The 23,702-nt window shown below is 38.3% G+C and overlaps 1 protein-coding gene across 6 annotated transcripts in view; it reads right to left on the bottom strand.

Moving 5' to 3' along the window:
* LOC129768073 (zinc finger CCCH domain-containing protein 13-like) overlaps positions 1 to 23,367 on the bottom strand; it is a 176,573-nt gene extending 153,206 nt beyond the window's left edge. Inside the window, exon 1 of one of the 6 annotated variants that reach the window (XM_055769483.1) lies at positions 23,217 to 23,367. The gene's annotated coding sequence lies outside the window, so the exon portion shown is untranslated. Of the gene's footprint in view, positions 1 to 22,588; positions 22,607 to 22,677; positions 22,866 to 22,911; positions 23,098 to 23,184 lie in introns of those variants that run through there. The other 5 variants (XM_055769487.1, XM_055769484.1, XM_055769488.1 and 2 more) reach the window with 5 other exon arrangements.
* Between the last annotated feature and the right edge of the window lie 335 nt (positions 23,368 to 23,702).

The raw sequence follows: 23,702 nt of genomic DNA, 5'->3' as shown, positions 1-23,702 counted from the left end.
TAAATGGCTACTGTGTGAATGTACCATATGTAATGAAATAGAAGGAATACTGGCGAATGGGCAACTGTGTAATGTGCTAATTATAGATATATGATAACCATGTGACATGTACACGATTAAAATTCGGCTCTGTTACAGCTAAAATGCTGATGAGCCTTGAATAAATAAATGGGATAAAAAAAAACTTCACACATAGAGGCGAATGAACTACAAAGTTTAAAGCCTCTTGAAAACTTGCAAGCAAAGCAAGCAGCTTCACACAAGTCAAAACGTGCGGTCCCAGGCGTATGTTTTACAGATTTGTACCCGGTCCTTAAAGTGTTAATGTAATAAATCGGGATGGCAAACATGAGCTAAAAATCAATTTTGGGTATAGGATTTTTGACGTAGAACTACGTCTTTCAGGAATAGTGCCAAATAAAAAAACAGGTCACGTTTTTATGAAATAAAGATAACGTTAATAGCTATACATTACAATTCACTAATCTCTAAACGGTTTTAATTCATGAAAACTGGAAGAATTTCATTTTCCCATACATTTGTTCTGCCGATTTGTGTGCTAGCCCTACCCGTATTTCGAATGCTTATAACTCGAACATTTCTTAATAGATCGGAAAGATGGTAGCATCAATTGATAGGAAATATTTCTACGCGTCTATCACAATTAATAAAATGTTATTTTTCATGAGATGAACAATTGAATAACTGTAGAATGTCAGGCATTATCTAAACGCCCTAACTGCCAAGTTTTGATTGGCCCGACGGTTTCTCCAACACAGACTTTAAAATCGATGTACCTGTGGAAAAACGCTCTGCAAATATACATCCAAGCCGGGGATATTTTTGATCCCACCAGCTGTGTTTCTCTAACACGGACTTCAAAATTAGTGTGCCTGGGGGAATCCGTTTTGCAAATACATGCAAGTCGGTGTTGAGTACTTTTGCACTCGCTTCTCGTTGTGCAGACCGCAATATGTTTCCCTAAAACGTACTTTTAAACTGAGAAGCCTGGGAAAACCATAATACAATTGCGTAGTTCTACGTCGAAAATATGCGGTCGTGTCCCTAGATACAACCCCTTACAATTCTTTCGATAATTTGAAAAATTAACTTTTTGTGAACGTTTTTGTCTAGATCTTTGAGGCAAAAACGCATTTTTTTAACCAAAATTGTCTCAATTTCGTTAAACATCAATATTTCGAAAAAATCTTACGTACGATGACAGGATATATGGACGATGACTTGGATATATTCAAGATCACGTAAAAAAATTGGTTGAAATCGGGCTACTAGAAACACTTGTAGAACTCCCACCAGTTTACAAAGTTTAGGCAATGACAATGGTTTAACAAATCGGTTGCAGCTATTCAGAGAATAGCCTTATTGACACCAATATGTTTTTTTTGTTTGTTAAATAATATATACCTAATAAAACTGTGATATCAGATTAATCATAGTAATTTATTTCCCCTTAAGGCAACCCCCCCCCCAACGTCTTGGAACTAAGACTTCCATTCTAACCTTATAATAACATTTATTCAATTGTCGGTTTTTATTCAGATAATGCGAACAGAGTAGAGTTACCAATAAAATATATTATTTATTTTCATTGCAAGCACACTTTTTCTCGGAATCTAACGAACTAATTGCACACATACACAGCACAACAAGCATTCAGTTTTCTCCATCATGTTACTTTTAATAGGTTTCCATGAACAGCAGCTGCTCGGCCGCAGTTGGTTTTGCGATTATCGTGTACAACTTCATGCCCGAACTTCAGGTGAACTACCCGCCGAACGGTCGCTACCGATATTGCAAACATCGTTAGGCTCTCACTCTCGATGCCAATGTTTCAGCAAGGTGGAAAAATATTCAATTACCATTAACGAATAACAACAACACACGGGGGTAGACTGCAGAAAGCTGAAAGATCGCCGATTACAGTTCACGCTTCGACGCTCGCTCGCCCGCGACTGCGTCCAGTTCGGCCGGGAGATCCACTTCTCCGTAGTTCCTCATGTACCACAGGACGAGAAAGAATATCGCCGCCGCTAGCACCATGAATCTCACGTAAATCCAGAACACCTCGGCGGCATAGTTCAGCACAGTGCGTCGTTCCCCGTTCATCGGTGGCATCAATTTGTTTATCGTCGTTAAGAGTTGCAAGTTCGAGCAATTTAATCTGTAAGTAACGAAGCTTCTTACAATGGTGAGCTACTTTGATCTTAGCAAGAATTAGTGGATTATAACTAGTAAGAAGTGACGTGCAAAACTGACCAACGGCGTTCCACTTCGGAAAATGGCAGCAAACCTATCCGACGGAATAGGGTCGGTACCGTCGACCTCAAAATGAAAAAAGCGTGTCATTTCGTGGCGAGTTTTACTTTCAAAGAGACAAGCAACCTAAATCATGGTTTATTAAACGATACCATTGCATAATGATTGTCAGTGTGTGCGCTTTTCTTTCTGTGCTACCCGGTTTCTCGTCGCTGTTGCAGGTTTTCTCAACGTATATTTTTTAAGTGTAGGTATTTCGCGCGCGCGTTCAGATTGAGCGGTTGAGCTTTTGCTTGCACTGAAGGCTTATTGGCTATAGTGATTCTTGCACATTGTGACCGTCTATTGAGTGACCAGCGGAGTCTGTGTGCTTGCTGCAGTGGTTTGCCAGTGTCTAATAATGATACATGGCAAAATTTTGCGCTTGTCGGATTGCATATGTGGAGCTTGAATTGTACGAAACCAAATCACCTCTGTGAGACGTACAAATCGGTTCCAAGCTTAACTTAGCCGATGATTGACTTTACACGTGTATCTGATGTTCTAATAAAGCCTTTCATTCTATCATAACCGTTTTGAGCAATAGACCAGTTTCAGATGTTGGCAGTTAACAAAACGGAACCAATCAATACGTTTCATTCCGGACACATTCTCCTTTTGGGGCCTTCGAGTGTCATAGAATATATCTCGTTACGAATAATTATGACGGTACACTTCTGATTCTGCAACAGCGCTCAGTAATGGCCCCTCTTCCAAAGGACATGTTTTGAAACTGTTAACATTCACTGGAATATGATGTTTCGTAGATGGTCTGATGTAGATATCATCTGTATCAGCACGACTCTCACACCTAATTTGAACAAATCTAATGAACCGTAGTTTTCTGTAGCACGCAATGGTGTTTTTATAATTTCTGATATAGAGCGTTGGAAATGAAAAAGATAATGAATGAATACTGCTTCAACTATGGATCTAATTAAATCGTCCCTACTAACTTTGTCCCTCACCAAATTGATTTTCTATATGAATACTTTTGAACATCCAAATTTTGATACTAAACACGTTTGTGGTTTCAATCTCAGAACTATTTATTAATTACTCTTCTAATCGGCCTTTCCAATTATCTTTTTTTATAAATTTTCTTATACTTCCACCAAAACTTGTCATTATAATATGAAATTATTATCAGACACAATTCTCATTCAAAACTCTTTGATCGGTGCGAAAAAATATGATGCTGCATAACACGAAATACATATTTGATACGGAAAAAATAAATTTTTATTTATAATTTTAATTTTTGAAAGTGCTTTATTCCTGAGAATCCCTTACCATTTCAGTTTCACACCGATGGAGCACGAAGATCAATTCCGTCAACACGAATTATAATTGGATTATCGACACTTTCTACGATTTCGAATTTTCCCGATTTCCATCTAAGTTTTCCAGTTTTCCTTGACACTTATCTACGGGTAGAGATAAACGCAACAAAATTAATATAGCTCTTCTTCTTTCTTTGTTTTTAAGAGGCTTTAAACTTTGCAGTTCATTCGCCTCTATGTATATAGCTCACATTGGACGATCCATTTAAGAGTCAACATCCAACGATTGAAAATGGACATTCAGCTTGCACTTCCAGCTCCAATCAATCCACCGCGGACATGGCTTCTCAACCGGGACGCACGTCATTGAGCATTTCGGAAATCCCCGAGCCACCCTCTACAGTCGTGACCATCCAGCATGCGCTCACCAGTCGTCCCGGTCCTTCTGGAGGGTCTGGCGAATGGTTCTTCCAGCTTGCTCCATTTGGCAAGTATGACACACAAATCGATAGTCACTCCCCTGATACTTCTGTACCTTTCAGTAGCCTACACATCTATTACCAGAACGTTCATGGTCACGTATCAGAATCGATACTTTTTTCTTGGCTGTCAGCAATGCTGATTACGGCATGGTTGTGCTCACCGAGACCTGGTTAAATAATTGCATCTATTCGTCGCAACTCTTCGGGAACGGCTACTCTGTATACAGAACGGATCGCAATGCTCAAAACATTGCTGTTTCGTCACGATACAGTTCCTGTATAGATTCAACACCGGTCGACGATACGCTTGAACTGCTTTGGATCAGGATGGAATCCATGGATAGAACCGTTAGCATTTGAGTTCTTTATTTACCATCAATTAGGAAGAATGACATCTTTGCTATTCGCAAACACATCGATTCGATCGACGCTATTTACTCGAATCTCTCTCCTAACGACATTGTTCTACAGTTTGGTGATTATAATCTCTGCGATGTGCACTGGACTGTAAACGCGTCAGTTGATCTAGATCGCTCTCGACCGTGTTCTGCTAGCATCTCGTTTCTGGAAGCTTCCACAGCTTGTCCCAGATTAACAGCTTGGAAAATGCAGAGAGCCGCACTCTTGATCTTGTCCTAGTACACCCAATCTAGCGTTGGCTGAAAACATTTCATCTTTGGCAGAAACAAAGCTTTTTCGTGTGCTGGAGGGTCAAATGTGCAAATAAGGTGTCGTGCACAAATTACGTAACGCTAAAAATTTTGGATCCCCTCCTTCCTAAGTAACGCAATTTCCTAACTCTAAAGGCCGTTTTATATTATCCAGCACGTAGCGTAAACGGCACGTACCGACACCGGCAGACAAATACACGATGTATTCATATCATCAGGCATGGCAACTTCTCTGTACGGGCCGGCAGCGCAGACGGAGCGAAGAAATGCTACTGGTGATTGAACCGATGTCGTAACGAAGAGCGACGAACGCACCCATACCACGAACTTCGACGTTTGATTTGTATGTATGATGCCACTCGCCCGTGTAGTTCGTGCCCGGCGCCGGCAAAATATTCTTTTCGAGAATTCCTTCATGCATTTGTATGAAACGTGCTGTGTATGCCCGGAGCCGTTCCGCTATATGTACGAATACACATTTGAAACACAGGCAACAATATTTGTCTTGCATGAAACGTGCCGTGCCGGTTACGCTACGTGCCTGATAATATAATATTACCTTAATACACAGTAAGTAACGCAACCTCGACCCCCCTCCCTCCCCACTTCTCGCCTTACGTAATTTTGTGCACGACGCCTAATGAGCTGTTTTAAAAGCTTAATAAATGTTTGTATGTATGGGAACAGACATCTCTTCCTTCTCTCTCTTTTCATTTCATTTGGGACTGTGCCAAATAAAAAACCCATATGACGTCAATGGGAATCGAACCAAGGCCGACTGGAATGCAAAGCTGTTTCACACGACCACGCTATCGATATAGCTACTAGTGCTGTTGTATAAAAGCGTGATAACACCTCATCATAAGATGAAGTTGGAAAATGTTTTCTAAGAGAAAGAAGAAGATCATAAACGAGAATAGATATCGTTCTCTGTCTGGGCCGTGTGTTTGGCAAACTATACGTAAAACTTTCATATGCTTTCATTTCAATGTGTCTGCTGTTTCACTCGCTCATATTGGCTCTAGCATATATAGCATAGCATTGTATAAGCGTTGTCTTTTCTTCAAACGAGGAATAAACCATTTTTATTCAAACATCCAAGGCATTTCATTTTGATTCTCAGCATAAAGGACACAAAAACAGCTTGAAACCCCCAAAAATTTATATTTTCCAGGGCATTCATATTATACCGTCATGGAATTATTTAATTAAATAAATGATTGAAAATTACCATTACAAATTCAACAACTGCTATAATCCAACCGTGCCATACGTTTGGCAGTACCAGTTCTAGAACAGAATTTAGCTGGAACTGATGTCACCATCCAATTTCGTCACAACTTTCACTGTCAGTCAATGTGATGGTATAAATATAACTTTTGACCACTTGTGTAGTAATGCACTTACAAAATTGCTTCTCCTAAATTTATGACCACTAATTTGAAAACCTTGGAAGGGATCTAATGTTTATGAAATTTGTCAGGCAGTTACTGGAGAGATTAAAATCAATGTTCAGTGAAAAACAAATTTACAAAATATTTTCTACGATCAAAAAAAAAATCGGAATGATCGAAAAGAAAAGATTGATTTTCGCGATTTTTTGGAGTACGAATCGTTCCAAAAAATCGGAAATCACAGTGGGAAAGATCGATCTTCTGAATATCGATCCAAGATCGTCCAATCCTACTTCCGACATCAATGCATCTTGACGAGCTTTCTTCTGACAGTTCAAACGCGCTTTCAACGGTTATACAGTTCAACCTGAACAAGTTAGATTAGCTATCCAGGATGCTCTTCGTGATGTATTAAGCGTTTAAATGTTTGAACTATCTGAGTAGAATGTAGCTAAAGCAATCCAAAGCTTAAATTCTCGAATGCTCCAGGTCCGGAAGGAATTTCACCGGCAGTGTTGAAAAAATGCAGTTCTGCACTGACCTCTCCGCAGACGAAACTTTTGAATCGATCAGTGCAGCAGCAAAAATTATCGCTGCATTACTTCTCTTTGCGCCTGCTCGAAACTGAATCGCTATTTGCCAGTTGCAAGTATCTCAACGAATCATCGTGGTTTCTACGCACAAAGGTCCGCGAGCACATATCAGAAACGTGAATGAAGCTCTGATGGGCATTTGACCCACACCGATCAATTGCGATTTATAAAGTGTACCCGAATTTACTATTTACGACTTCTTTTTATTATAAAGTTTTTCGTTTTAAAATTCTGTTAAGCATTATTGAAATGATCACATTTGTCTTGTATAATCACTGCTATTCAATCATATATTGTGTGGATAGTTTAATAACAAGGAGCAAGGAGCGTAGCGTTGCTATATTTTCAAAAGTAATGAAAATGTGAAGGAGTTTCAATTTGCTACAGTGATGGGCACAACAAAATCCACCCCCATTTGAAATCAAAGTTTTTCAGTATGAAAAGCTTTCAAAAGTTTTCAAATTTTTCGGTATTCTAGTCAATATTACGTAAAAGTAGGTAACTAGTAGGTAACTGAGAAGAAAGGGGTAAGCCTTGGTGCGGTCCAGTTGGTCATTCAGAAGCATCAGATTTTCGACAGCATGACCGATTGATCGGGAAGAGGACCGAACCGTAAAACCGATGCAAGAACGGACACACTAATCATCCTGGATGTAAAGAAAAACCCACGACCGACCATTAAGGCGATTGAAGAAAAGTTGAATCTGGACGTTTCCAATCGCACCATTCGAAGACGCTTGGTGGAACGAGGCCTGAAAAACTACTACGTGAAAAAGCGACCGATGATCAGCAACAGCAACTAGAAAAACGACATCAGTTTGTAATAGACCATGTCCAGAAGCCGCTGGAGTTCTGGAAGCGCATTATTTGATCGAACGAGTCCAAGTTCAAGTTGTTTAACAAAGAAATGGCGACTCCAAGTGTGGCGGTAAAGCGACGCGGTTTTCCAGGACCGGCATCTACAACCGACTCGGATCACGGTGGTGGAAGTAACATGGTGTAAGGTTGTTTCTCGTGGGCTGGGGTGGGAAACTTAGCGCAGGTCAACGGTATTATGACTGCCAACGGTTAAATTGATATTTTGTGCGAAAACCTGGCTGAAAATGAGACTACTCCTTCCAGCAAGATAAGAACTCTTCTAGAGATGAACCAGCCTTTGGCTGAAAATCTCTTTAATAAAGAAAAAAAGATAAGAACTCGAAGCATACTGCGAAGAAAACAACAGTTTTCTTCCGATCGACCCGGATCAAACCAATGGGGTGGCCAGTCCCGACTTGAATCCTATTGAGAATTTTTGAGATATTTTGAACAACAAGGTGGACAAAACTGGCGTTACAAACAAACAAAACTGTTTTGCTGTGTTGAAGAAGGCTTGGGACGAGTTGGACCCCTAACACCTCTGCAACCCCGTGGAGCTTATGCCAAAGCGTTGTCAGTTGAATATTGAGACCAAAAGGGGTCATATTCTTCTTCTTCTTCTTCTTCTTCTTCTTCTTCTTCTTCTTCTTCTTCTTAAATGGCACTAACGTTCCTAGAGGAACTTCCGTCTCAACGTAATATTACTTGCGTCATTTTTATTAGTACTTAGTTGAGATTTCTGTGCCAAATAACACGCCTTGAATGCATTTTGAGTGTGCAAGCTTTAGAATACGCGTGAGCATAGTGCAAGTCGGAGGAAATTTCTTTGACGAAAAAAGGAGACCTACCAGAACGTGAATCGAACCCGAACACGGCCACGGGAGCACTAAATGGATCATATTGACTATTAAGAATTTATTTGTATTTGTTTTCATTATTATTTCATAAAAAAAACCTTCACCTTTCTCTTCGTTGGCCGAGGCATTTTGATTGAATGTAATACTTTTCCGTTTACTGTTTTAGAAAGCATAGGCAGCCGTGGCAGTGTTCCGAGCTCTGCAATAAAATTTGCTCAACCAATGTTAGAGTTGCTAAAACTGACATTATAGACCCATTAAACATAAACATAATAATTGTATTGACATCAACACATTTTTATTCTATTGATTTTCATGACAGGAAACGCTATGACTCAGGAATAACATTTTATTGGGTGGTTTTTATAGCTGTTTCGATGATGTTGTCTGGCATCAGTGTCGAGAAAACAACGATGTTTTCACCAATGCAAACAAAACCATTGCCGAAAATTGAATAATGAAAATTTAACTTTCAGAGCACTAGCTAGAGTTTTCCGACGTTTTTCACTATACAATGCGACAGCAGATGAAAATGTAATATCTTGTGAATAATCGATTAGAGTTTGGTTGATATTACTTGATGGGAAGTGTGCGAAAACGATCATTTTCTTCACACCGATTCGCAAAATTATTGATTTTCGGGCGAGGGGTGAGGGAGAAAGATGAAAGAAATGATCGCCATTGTGACATCCATTTGTGGCTCGCTTCCACCTTCACCTTAAGTTGTTATAAATAGTCGACGGCGACAGCTGATTTTTACTAAACATCTTTTAACTACATATTGTTTGCAAGTCATTGACTTTTGCACAACAAGTTCAAATTGCAAAGCACAATTAGCGCGAATTTCCTTTTCTGTTTTCATTGGAAAAAAAATGCAACTAAAGCACATCGAATGCTTGTAGGAGTTTATGGTGACTTTCTACAATACTTCGAAGAAGCATTCAAAAACTGCTAGCCCGTTAACACCAAATGAGTTGAACACTACACTGACGCTATCAAATCGAGTTGAACAACAATGTTCTTGTTTCCTTCGTTGTGTCCCTGAATCATATCCCTCCTATCCGATCTATAAACTTTTATTTAGTCGCGGCAATACATACACACACTCTTTACAGATACACGGGCCGAAGGTTGTGCAGTCCACTGATCATTCAACAAGAGCCAAAGGTTGTACCGCTCATGACAACTCTACACGAGCTGATGATTGTGCCGGCTAGTGACCATTTTTTCCTGGATTCCTCGAGTCGAGACATACGCACCACGCTAGATATGCGGTACAGACTAGGGGGCGTTGCTGATTAATGGTCAGCTGCATCCCAATAGAAAGTATCCCGTGTCGGGCACACGTACAGAGCATTAGAGACAGCAATGTCCCAATTACGAGAACACTTGTAATACTAACCTCGAGCCAACCGCGAGTAATCGGTTACAAATTACTAACACAGATAATAAGAAAAACTGTCAAAATATTGAAGTCCCGGCCCCGTCAGGCTAACGCCATATGAGCCTTGATAAAAATATATATTTTAGAAAAAAAAACAATGTTCTTCATTTTGAATTAATAAATAAAATTAAAGCTGAAGACTGCACGCAGCCTGAAATGAATTTCAAATCACCCATGAATGGTTTGAATGTGTATTTGGATGATTTTGGTTTACTTCGAATCAAATGGTGATTTGTCCGCAGCTTTAGATACAAGATGTCCGATCCTTTTGCCTTCAAACCTCAAAATAACATTATTGATTGCTTAATCCATCTTCAAACGTTGCATTCTGGTCCTACATTATTATTATCAACCATTCAACAACGGTTCTGACCATTGCGTAGAAGAAAGATAACACAAAAAATAGTTCGTGAATGCATCCAGTGTTTTTGTTGTAATCCTCGGATGAGTAATCAAATCATGGCTCTGCTCCCTGAAGTGAGGATCACTCCAGCGCGCACATTTTCCAACTGTGGACTAGATTATTGTGGACCTTTCCTCGTTCGTCCACTCGTAGGTCGAGGTATTTCGGTCAAAACTTACGTTGTGAATTTTATTTGTATCGTCTCGAAGGCCATCCACCTGGGAATCGTGTATGATTTATCATCACAGGCTTGCCTAAACCAACTTTGTAGGATCAAATCGAGAGCTCAAAGGACTTCATTTACAATTTCTCCATTAATTTAAAACTGAGAAGTTTTTGTTTAAAACAAGGAATTAATTTTAATTTTACTCCAGCACGTATCCCTCACTTCGGAGACATGTGGGAAGCAGGTATCAAAGCTTTTAAATTTCATTTCCGTCGAATTTTGGGAAATAAAACACTTCGACTTGACAAAATGATAACAACCGTGACTCAAATTGAGAGTATACTAAACTCCAGGCCACTAACGCAGTTGTCTGGGGGTCTCCGTAGCCACATTGGTTGCGCGTTCGCTTAGTAAGCGATCGATCGTGAGTTCAAAACTCAGGACCCTCATTGACCATCTTTGTGTTGTTACAGAATAGCTACGTCCACGCAACAATCATCAGCGATGGAGATCGATCCACGGTCGAAATTAGATCGATTCATCCATACAACTGCTCTGCTCTGCAAGACACATCGGGCTGCTGTTCTATAAATAGCTCAACAATGATCAATCAACTTTCTCCGCTGTCCGGTGGTCTAACTGGATAATGGAAGAAAAATACAATACAGAATACTCTTACGCCTAAATGGCTACTGTGTAAATGTACCATATGCAATGGTATAGAAGGAATACTGGCGAATGGCAACTGTGTAATGTAATGTGCTATAATTATAGATATGATAACCATGTGACATGTACACGATTAAAATTCGGCTCTGTTACAGCTAAAATGCTAATGAGCCTGAAATAAATAAATGGGATAAAAAAAACGCAGTTGTCTGACAATGCAGAAGATCCAAATGCATTGCCTGGTCATTTCATCATAGAAGAGCCAATGTTCTCTATTCCTGAACCAGATATAACAAATTTAAAAGGTAATCGACTGAATATATTCCAGGAGCTAAGACTCTCCGTCCAAGTTTTTTGGCGTCGGTGCTCCCGAGATTTCGTGAGTCAACTCCATCAACGACCGAAATGGCGAACCGAAGGCGTTTTGGTATTAGTGAAACAAGAAAACCTTCCACCTCTACAGTGGAACTTAGGACGCATAGTACAAACTTTCCAGGGAGCGACGGTCACATAAGAGTAGTTCTAGTTCGCCCCACAAAAAGGCTGTTCAAACGCGCCTTCACCGAAGTGTGCATCCTCCCAACAGACGTTCCACAGAAGCCAGGAACAATTGAGGACCGAGTGTTGAGCGAATCACATTAGGATAGGATTCGCATACTTCACTGAAGAAGAGGACGTGGATGTCGAAGTGTTGAAACTAGGGAGTTTCAACAGGGGCCTGTGTGTTCGATATTGCATTTTTAGACGAGAGTGTATTTTGAAGTTATATTCAATGCATGCTATGAATCTCAAAACAATCCAATGAACTGAAATGGCACTAGCTTGAATATTATGAATTATTTTTAATTTTACTGTTTCCTCTGTCTATTGGCATATCATTCTATAAAAACCCAAAGTTATCAAACAACTCTACATCTGTGTACATCATTTATTGGAAGAAACGACTTCAGTCAGTGATTTTGCCTCGTTCGCTCTAGAAGGATCGATAAATAAGAATTTTCTAAGCGTCAACAAATGCGTTGGAAAAAATAGTTTGTGGGCTATATAATAACTGATGAATTAGATTCTTAATGGACCACTTATGATTATGAACATGATCTTTTGTACCGTTTCGTCTCATACTCCGAACACTTGAGCTTTGATGACCATTAAACAGTGCCTCATTACTCAAAATGGTAGTCTCTCGCGAAATTAATTTGATTTTTGGATACAATAGAGCCTTCTTTTCCATTTGACTACAAGAATATTGATTTACAAATACATATTCATGGTGAAAAACTAAAAATATGTATAATCACTTTTGTCTCATATTCCGAACACTTTTGTCTCAAATTCCGAACAGCGAAAATACAATTTAAAAAAAAATCATAACTATTAAACTATTGGACCGATTCATATGATCGACATATCAATTTAGAGTCAATTAGCTTGTCTTTTTTGAAAAAATTTTATGCTTGCAGAAAAGCTTGATTTTGCTTTTGTAATTATTGATTTTTTTCTATAGTTTACATGGTTTCGGGACCAAGCGCGTTATATCGGTATCGATTCCTGTAAATGATGTTAAAACGATATCTATAACCCAAAGAATGTCAGGGTTTTGAATATTAAATTATTTATAACATTAAAATTCAGTAAATTCGCATTTAAAAATGAAGTGTTCGCAATTTGAATCATGCGTAGAATCTTGATTCATATTCCGAACACTAATTTTCATGAAGATTTCTGCATAAAATATAATTTTATTTGATCCATTGATTGTAGATTCTAGCACTTAACATGAAAACAACAAACAAAATAGTTGAAAAAACTACAAAAACTGAAAAATTAACGATGCTTGTTTTTTTTACAGAATTTGCTAACGCAAACATTTTATCGTTGGTTTTGAGTGTCATTTTTTTGCAAATTTTAAATATTATAAATTATAGGCTGTTTCGATACATTTAAATGACGTTAAAATGAAGGCTACAAACCAATGAATTTGAGGGTTTTGATTATTCAATTAATAATAACATTAAGTTTCAGTAACATTACATTTGAAAATGAAGTGTTCGGAATTTGAATCATGCGAAGAAACTTGATTCATATTCCGAACACTACTTCAATGTTCATTTTAATGAAGATTTCTGCATAAAATATCATTTTTTTCACCCATTTATTGTAGGTTCATACATTCTCTAGCACTTAACATGAAAACAACAAACAAAATATTTGAAACAACTACAAAAACTGAAAAATGAACGATGCTTGTTCTTTACGGAACTTGCTAACGCAAACATTCTATCATTGGTTTTGACTGTCAATTTTTTGCAAATGTCTAATATTGTGAATTATAGGCTGTATCGATACATGTAAATGATGTCAAAATGAAGCCTATACCTTAAAGAATGTCTGTGTTTTGATTATTTAATTATTTATACCATAAAAATTTAGTAATTTTACATTTTAATATGAAGTGTTCGGAAATTGAATCATGCGTAGGAACTTGATTCATATTCCGAACACTACTTCAATGTTTATTTTCATGAAGATTTCTGCATAAAATATCATTTTTTTCACCCATTTATTGTAAGTTCATACATTCTCTAGCACTTAACATGAAAACAACAAACAAAATATTTGAAACAACTACAAAAACTGAAAAATGAACGATGCTTGTTCTTTACGGAACTTGCTAACGCAAACATTTTATCATTGGTTTTGACTGTCACTTTTTTGCAAATGTCTAATATTATGAATTATAGGCTGTATCGATACCTGTAAATGATGTCAAAATGAAGCCTACACCTTAAATAATGTCTGTGTTTTCACTATTCAATTGTGTAGAACATAAAAATTTAGTAATTTTACATTTAAAAATGAAGTGTTCGGAATTTGAGTCTGTTCGGAATATGAGTGTATCCTAGTGTATTAAGGTATTTTTAACTAAGCTATATTAAAACGCACATTGAGATATAACAAAACAGTTTCAGAGAGATTGGAGAATCATTTTGACACCGCTTCGATAGCGTCCAAAAACAGAATCGAAAGAGCAACGAGGAAACTTGCAAGGTTTTCACTAGAATGGATACATGTTGTAGAATGGAACAATTATTGACATTCATAATCTGTCGTCTGTTTTAAATTTCAAGAGAAGAGAGCTGAAGAACGTCAATCTGGATTTGCATATATTTAGAGCAAATATGATGGCCATATATTTTAGATGTATAGAATTTCAGTTTTTCTTAATCTGTGTAACTACATCATCACAAATTTACTCTACATTCTGGACGATTTCAGTGGAAAACAGGGTAGTGCACAATACAAACCTATAAAACGCGTCCAAACCATCGGTCGGAGGGTTTCTCGCTTTATTATTGAAATCTCTCCGAGCTCAGCTGCTCCTTCAACGCACGTCACCGGATTGAATTCGATGCAGTTTGCCGTGTGCTTACCTAAATGACGAGAGGAAAACGAAGAGAAACAGAGAAAATACGAACAATTAGTATCGTAACATGCTTGTCTTTTCTACAAATAGCTCCATGGATGCACCAAACCACTGCTACTGGAAGGTGAAGAAGATGGAAAAAACATGGGAGGAAAAATTTCAAACATTCAGCAAGTTTTTCCGGAAGCATGCAGCAAAAGCGCCGGGCTAAACTGAGCAGATGAGGAACTGCACAAACTGTAGCACTGCACTGCCCAGATAGTGATGCTGTCGACTGTGAAAATTTCTAATTCATGCTGCAAACGAGCGGCAGCAGAAATGTGTTCACTCTATCTGCCATGGTGTCTGTATTTGTGGAAAAAAAACTGGTATTTGGGTGTATGCAAACTATTTGTTCGCGGGTACGCATCTGCATACTGAGACGAGATATGTGCGCTTTCAGGTGGTGGTGGTGATGAAGATAATGAAGATGCTGATGATGATAACGTAGAAATTCCAGTTTGTAATGTGCATCAATGCCATCCTCCACTACTGGTTCTCTGCTGTAAAAGGGCAGGTATTACTTTTTTTTAGTGAGCCACTAATGCTGTAGAGCTGCACTCGAGCTTCATCAGTTTGCATCAATGACGTTCGAGAGCTGCGCTTGAAAAGATCAAACGCTGGTCCATGTGGGAAAAACCTTGAAGCCATTGTGAATATATGGGGAAATGGAGTTCATTTAATGTCTATCTTCCACTTTTTGAATATATTTCCAAATTAGACCTTTCGGAGGAAGCACTTCAAGCACTCAATTAACCTTTTTCTTAATGACCGTAGATTTTAATAAATTAATTCCTACTGCTTCACGCGATAGTGCATCGCATGGACCATTAGGAAACATTTTCCTTTTTTCAGCTGAATTTTTATTTGGCTAATTTCATTTCTCGATTTAGGATCGTTAAACACAAATACCAAATTGATGAGTTGATATATATTATTTTCTCAAATATCTATATTCAATGCAAGAGAAACTAGATGTTAGAGCTGATTTTTTGCAGTGTGAAGCAAATGGATTAAATATTTCATGTACTAGAAATACTGAGCCAATGGATGGGAACTGACGAAAAGAATGAGACAGGCAAAATTTGGTCAACGTCCAATTAGTAATAACTCTTTGGAAAATATACTTATCTAGATGGTGATTAGGTTTGACGGGGAAATTTATTTAGTTTCAATGAAAAATTGAGAAGGTTGAAAGGTTGCCGGCCTGACCGAGTGATGACCGGTAATTTTGGTCAAATAGAAGGTGTATGTTTTCATATCGATCACTCAAAGTATACTAAACGAGTTGAGAGCCAAACGAAGAAGTCTAGATTTCTTAACTGAAAAACAAAGAAACAGAGAAGCGTGGTTTCATTGTGTATTTAAAAAAAAACCCGAACACCATTGCAAATTAAGGAACTAAATCAGACATTGAGAGGCTATGCTTAATAATGATAAATTATTGAATAGTAGGTCTCTGAACGTCGTACGAGCACTTCGTGGGAACTACGTTCAGGAAGCTCCAGTGGAGATCAGTGGAGATCATGACAATCGAATTGATTAACCAAAAAATCGCAACATTTATAAAATATCAACTGTTGTTAAGGCTTACAAAAATAATTGACTTTTTTAATTAAAAAAAAATCGTTAATCAAAATCTAAGGTAGTACGTTCTTGACTCCAAACTATTGACACATTCTTCTTTAAACTACGTTTGCTAAACTGGCGTACACGATATCTCAGGTTCTACTGAACCGGTTTATTCCAAATTTGATGGAAGATTCTTTATAGATCTCTATCTCTATCGTATGAACCAATAAAGAAATTAAAGTTTTCAATTTTACTATTTAAAAAAAAAAGTCGTCATAAAAACGTGCTAAAAACATGTTTTTACTTTCGATCAGTAACCTTTTTGGCTAAAAACGATTCAGCTTGTCTGAGGTAGCGGTGACTTTCCTGATTATACATCCATTGGATTTTATTATATCGAATAACCAGAAGGGCTGAATCGCGTCAGGACAGAGCACGTTTTTTTTAACCTCCACACTTCACACGCTTGTAACTTTTATAATTTAGCATAACTTTTTTCCAATTATGTCTGTTTCTTTAAATATAAATAAACAAAACATAAAATCATGAATATTAAAAAAAAAAGCATTTGTTTTATCTGTTAAGTGATCGAAAAAGCATCCTACAGCCATGCCTATTAAACAGGTAGTATTGGCCTTTACTTAACCATTTTTATATAAATTCTCTGATATGTCCACTAAAACACATCATTATAATATAAAACCATTATGAGACACAATTGGTGTTAAAGGTTTTTTTACCATTTGTAAAAGAAATTAGAAGAGTGGTGTCTAAGACACGACCGCAATTGAAATGTACGACTACTAAATTATTGCCGGCGAGAACAAGCATGATAGAAAATTAAGAATGAATTCATCAGTGCATGAACAGGGGCACAGACAAGGGTCGATGAATGAATGCTCTCACTGAGAAGCGATTCGCAATAGCAATATTAAGGTGAAGGTGGAAGCTAGCCACAAATGGCTGCCACAATGGCGCTTATTTTTTTTTTTTTTTTCATTTTGCATTTTTCAATTTTGCGAAACAGGGTGAAGAAAATAATCGTTTTCGCACACTTGCCATCAAGTAATATCAACCAAACTCTAATCGATTACTCACATAATATTAAATTTTCATCTGCTGTCGCACTGTATAGTGAAAAACGTCGGAAAACTCGAGCTAGTGCTCTGAAAGTTAAATTTTAATTTTTCAATTTTCCGCAATGGTTTTTATTGGTGAAAGCATCGTTATTTTTTCGACACTGATGCCAGACAACATCATAGAAACAGCTATAAAAACCACACAATAAAATGTTATTCCTGAGTCATAGCGACGAATGCATGGTTCAAGGGATTGAACGTAGGTCGTGATTTCGTATGCGTAATATCTCGGCTTATGTCCAATCACTACAACCTAAACGCGCATCTCTATCGCATTGGGCTCGCAGCAAACAATCTTTGTGATTGTGGTGATGGCTACCACGACATCGAGCATGTTGTCTGGTCGTGTATCCGGTTTCATGCTGCCCGCTCTCAGCTTTCCATAGCATTGAGGGTACTAGGCAGACAATCGGATATCCCCCTCCGGGTAATCTTAGGTAGCCGTGATCCTGATCTTCTGATTCATCTATACATGTTCCTCAGAAACGCCGATGTCAACGTTTTATTAATGTTTTTTCTTCGTTGTGTCCCTGTTTCATATCCCTCCTATCCGATCGATAAACTTTTACTTAGTCGCGACAATACATACACATACTCTTTACAGATACACAGGTCGAAGGTTGTGCAGTCCATTGATCATTCAACAAGAGCCAAAGGTTGTACCGCTCATGACAACTCTACACGAGCTGAAGATTGTACCGCCCAGTGACCATTCTACCCTGGATTCCTCGAGTCAAGAGAGATGCACCACGATTGATATGAGGTACAGAATAGGGGGCGTCGCTGATTAATGGTCAGTTGCACCCAAATAGGAAGTATCCAGTGTCGGCCACACATACAGAGCACTGGAGACTTCAACATCCCAATTATGAGAATCTTTGTAATTAATTCTAACCTCGAGCCAACCGCGAGTAATCGGTTACATATTACTAACATAGCCGTAAGACAAAAATTATCAAAATATTGAACTCCCGGCCCCGTCAGGCTTACGCTTACGCCATATGTGCCTTAATAAAATATATATTTTGGAAAAAAAAACCATCCTATCTAGAGGTCTTGGATCCTCTGCTCTGGTTCCCAATAGTTTCAGTTCCCTTCTCGGACATGCTACTATAGAGATCCGTCATTCGCAGGCGGAGTTCCAAGTGTGAGGTCTAGCGTCCGAAACATAAAATCTTTAAAATGTAGGTTAAAATGAATCTGCAATTTGAACTTAAATCTGCATAAATGGGGAACGTAATCTTGAATTGGCTAATTTAGGTTTTTTTTTAAATACGTGAACCGAAGAAGAATAAACTAAGATGAGATGAGATAGGTGAAAAACATTTTTGCCAAAACACTATCGACACAACAAAGCACAGTCTTAGTAACATACAGCGTGGCACATAAATCACGCAACAGATTTGCACAAAAATATCTCTGACATATATTCATTACATCTACGACGGCAGTGAAACCAACACGCTCGATAGTTGCAGAGCGATCGTTATTTTTTTTCCTTTAGAGAGCGTTGCCTGACTTATGCGCCACTCTGGAGTTTGCCACCCTGATGAAAAAAAAAATACAGGTCTAATATTTTGCGATGACGAATATAACTACCAATTTTCATGAAAATCTGCCAATTACTATATCGGATTGGCGTGGAATTCAATTCTGTGCTTGACCCATTCTCACCCCCACTCAGTGTAAATAAGCGATTATTTCGAAAATATTGAAATTCGAATGGAAAAATGATGTTCAAAATCAGTAATGACTCATCTGGCAAGACTTTAAAGAATAATTCTATCCAATATTTACAATTTTAGTAGTACTGTATAATGCTGGGCATGAGGTTTTTTTCTGAGGTATTATTTGATGGCCATTTACACATCAAACAGTGATGTATTATTAAATAATAACTATTTGTACTACAGTTAAGTATTATGCATTGGAAGTTGTGTAAATATGTCTCCTATTAAACGGCTCACAGCTTTCAAAAATATTTGCAATATTTGTCAAAATATTACTAAAAGTAAATTTCTCCATTTTGGACCCAATTTCACCCCCCTCGACGGTACTTAAAAGTACCGATGGATTATTTTGTAGATACAATTGAAGATGGTTGATTGATGTCAACCAATAAATGAAACAAGATGTTGATTCAGTGTTGTTCTCGCGAGAGCAATCCACAAGCAATTTGCTTCCTCATAGTAATGCAGCAGAGTTTATCGTGACAGTCTATTCACGGGTGACATAGACGATTATAAGTTCACTAGCCCAAAAATTGTTTTTGTTATCAATACCTTCAAACATTCACGTTTTCTTACTAAGCGCAAGTTCATGAGACCAATCGAAGAACTGTTCATGATCTTCTAATCGACCCCGTTGAATTTACCTTTAATAAAAATTCCTAGTATTTCTATCAAAACTCATCATTATAATATACGATTGTTTTCAGACACAATTCTCGTTCAAGATTTTTCAACCACTTGCTAATAACATGTTTCTCAGTTATATGTAATAAATGTTTGATACTGAAAATATGATAGAACAAAGACAGACCCCTCCCATCTTCTCCCCTTAGAGAGGAGGGGGAGTGTTCATTCACCATTGAAACGTTTCGTGCCCCCTAAAATCTTCACATGCCAAATTTGGCTCCATTTGCTTGATTAGTTTTTTAGTTATGCAGAAATTAGTTTTTCATTTGTATGACAGCCTACCCTAACAGAGGGGGAGGAGTGTCAAACCACCATGGAAACATTTATTGCATTCTGAAACCTCCACATGCCAAATTTGGTTTCGTTTGCTTGATTAGTTCTCGAGTAATGCAGAAATTTGTGTTTCATTTGTATGGCAGCCGTCCCTAAGAGAGGGGGGAGGAGTATATAACCACCGTAAAACATTTATTGCACCCTAAAACCTTCACATGCCAAATTTGGTTTCGTTTGCTTGATTAATTCTCGAGTAATGCAGAAATTCGTATTTCATTTGTATGACAGCCCTCCCTTAGAGAAGGAGGTGGGATGTCTAACCACCATAGAAACATTCATTGCACCCTAAAACCTCCATGTGCCTAATTTGGTTTCATTTGCTTGGATAATTCTCGGGTAATGTAGAAATTCGTGTTGTATTTGTATGGCAGCCCCCCCCCCCTCCCTCCTTAGAGAGGGGGGTGGAGAATCTAAACATCATAGAAACATTTATTGCACCCTAAAACCTAAATATACCTAATTTGGTTTCATTTACTTGATTAATTCTCGTGTAATGCAGAAATTTGTGACTCGCTCTTACCTCAGTTTCTATTTTTCTGTCGTAGTGAAGGGGTGTGCTAAAATTTTCCCTTCAGAATCCATTCTCAGAATATGCGCGAAGTAAACACAGGACAGATCTATCACGGGCAGGTACAGGCAAAGTAGAAAGAAATATTGAATAGGACGCTTCGTGTCTTCGTATAATGTGAGAAATGGAGGTGTATGATTGAATCACATGTACGAGTTGTTGATTTTATATGTTATCAAATAGATAACGGTGGTGAAGGAACAAATATGTGATTACCTCGGGCCGCACTGTTGCATTTACGATGCATACTGAGTGCGCTACGTGAATTGACAATCAGGAACGAATCATAAATCATCCATCTTCAACTGTCTTTATATAACCACACAAACCCATCGGTCCTATTCAGGGCTATAAACTTGACTGCAGAGTTATTTCAAACATTACGATTCATTCTAAAACATTATTCGATGTAATCTAAAGCGAATTGATTTTTATTATTTTTGCAGGATACGAGCTTCTATGAATTTAGGAGCGCGTTCGGATTTATTGGTGTTATGATGATGATGTTTTGAGTTATAGAGGCGTGCTCAGTTTATTCTCCTCTAGCCTTAAAAAAGACCAATTTGGAAAACTAAACTAAACACTAGGCCTTGAGATAGGTCATTTGGAAAGCCCGCTGCCGCTTCCATCTGGTTGCTAGCAGGATGACTGAAAAATTGCGAATGACTTACTGGTAACTTTTTCCGATCGAACAATTATTTTATGTGAATTCAAACATTGTTTCTGGGTCAGAAGTGGTGTCAAAGTACAACGCCTTTCAAGCCGCATGTTGCATGCGTTTTTCAGCGGTAAGAGCTACGCTCTTCGGAGGAAAACTGAAGATGAAAATTTGTTCCGCATGCGTTCCGTGTCGGTTGCTTCATTCTGAAAAAAAGTTCTCTTGCTCAAAACAGTTTGAGAATCCCTGTTTTAGAAGAACCCACCCCTATAGTTTATGATATTCTGAGATAGTATTTCCCAGTAACTTTTTGGTCAGGTGGAACAAACTCCTTATAGATTATAATTGCAGTCCCGGAATTTGAGTGAAACACTGTGTAGATTAAACAAAAAATTACCCAAATCTTGAATTCGGATGAAGCAAATTAAATTAAACCAACCGCTCTCAAAAGGATGAAGCTTAATTTGCAAAGCATCAACTTTCTGACAATTAGTCAGATAAGTTCTTATTAAAAGACAGCAAGAATCCGAGTACTGTTGATTTTAGATTTGATCAAAACAATAATCTGTTCTAAGATTCTTTCGCCCGAATTAAAAATTGTTGAAAGAGAAATTAGAAAAGGCATAATTGATTTGTGCACCAAAAGTACGCATTTTGTAACAATGTAATTGAGAAAAAAAAATGGGAAATGGATATTTTTAATTTGTACTTCACTGAAGGTAAGTGGAAGCGGTGACTTCCCTGATGAAGAGATATTTTTCAATAGCCTGTAATCATTTCTGTTGGAGGAGGCAACAAAAATTTTCCCTTCTGTATTGCAATTAGTTTGAACTGTAGATTAAGTCCAAACGTAAGGCTGCATAGATTTGATACCTCACCATTAGGTTCGAGAAGTGTAATTTACACTGTTGCAACAATAGCATCACAGAAGAAAGTGAAAAGATTTTTTTTCTTCTGCTTCTGCGTTTTCAAAACACACCAGAAATAGATCGCTTACATTGTGCATTGTACATAGGAGATACTGAATCTAAATTGGTGTCCACGAAAAATCTTTAATGATTGAGAAATCTTACCTTATGCTTATCCGTAATTTGCGCTTATCCTCTGGAAAAAGTGCTTTCAGGGATTATATGCAATCCCCAATTACGAGTTGCTTGCAACTGTTACCCTTCGACCAGCGACGACGGTTGCGATGTGGATTTCGAGCGTAGATTATCTGTCTCCCCCAAGATCATCAGGTTGACGCGAGGCACGTGTAGCAAAAAAAACGCACAACTTGATTTTTATTTCAAATTCACCGACCCTAACGATATTATTAACGCCTTGCGCAGGCTGGGCTCCGGAGCTCTATCATCAAAGTGAGAGTGGAAAGAAAGAAAAAAAAATACAACCTCCGAGAGAAGAGGCTCTTGTAGTTTCGTTTTCTACAGATTTGTTTTTATGATGCTTCACAATTTTTGCATTTCGGTTTCTATCACTTGGCTTGACGGCGCACCGGAATTTAAGCAAATGTCGAAGAAGAATTTTCACTATAGCACATCACTTCAAAATATTTCTTTTCTCATATATATACTCTGTACACTGAACTTCATGTACTGCCCTCTGTCTGCTTGGTGTGTACCTACACGATCGACTTCACATCAAGCTGCAACTTCCTTCACTTGGTTCTGAACCCACGAGTACAACGAAGTCGCTGGAAGTTTTACAGATCGTAACTCTGTTCAACGCTGCACACTACGCAATACGAAACCAGACATCGCCAAGTGGCAGAGCCAAGTGAGTGTGGGCCAAGAGCGCGGAACCAAGCGACGGGGCAACAGCACGACACAGTGGTAGTAGACCGATGCATTAATATTCAATCGAAGACCTTATGGAACCACGCGTGTTCCCACCCTCACCTCGAATAGGTGACGATGATGATTCCACTTACTCGTCGCAACTCGCTGATTCGTCTCAAAGAAACACACACGCGTGCGCGAAACGCAACTTCAACTCTGCGATTGGGAAAGGAACGAAAGAATTACAACCACGATCTGCACCTTACGAACGCTGCTCTGGAACTGATTGTCTAGCTATGGTTTGTCGGATGGTTGGCTGATTTGAGTGGTGGCTTGTGGTGTGTTATGAAATTGTGGACTGAAAAACTTGACTGGGGTCTGGTTCGGGGACCTGCATTACCACCAATACCATCAGTTGAGCGGAGGCCTCTAGCGAGCGATGGAGGGACGGTTCGCGAGAAAAAAGAGTTTTAAGAAAAATCGTGACTTACGGTGATCGGTATGTGGGGAGCTTGCAGTTTGCAGCAATGCAAGCAAAATCACTAAGTTTTCGCTGATAGCCTCATATTGGTGCACCGATATCACGAACGTTGTGTTTGATTTGTTGGTTTTATATATGCTTTTCGCGAATGTGTGTT

This window comes from Toxorhynchites rutilus, chromosome 2, assembly GCF_029784135.1.
Source record: "Toxorhynchites rutilus septentrionalis strain SRP chromosome 2, ASM2978413v1, whole genome shotgun sequence".
Taxonomy (NCBI): domain Eukaryota; kingdom Metazoa; phylum Arthropoda; class Insecta; order Diptera; family Culicidae; genus Toxorhynchites; species Toxorhynchites rutilus.
Note: the sequence above shows the minus strand (reverse complement) of the source record. Positions and strands in the feature narration are given on the sequence as shown.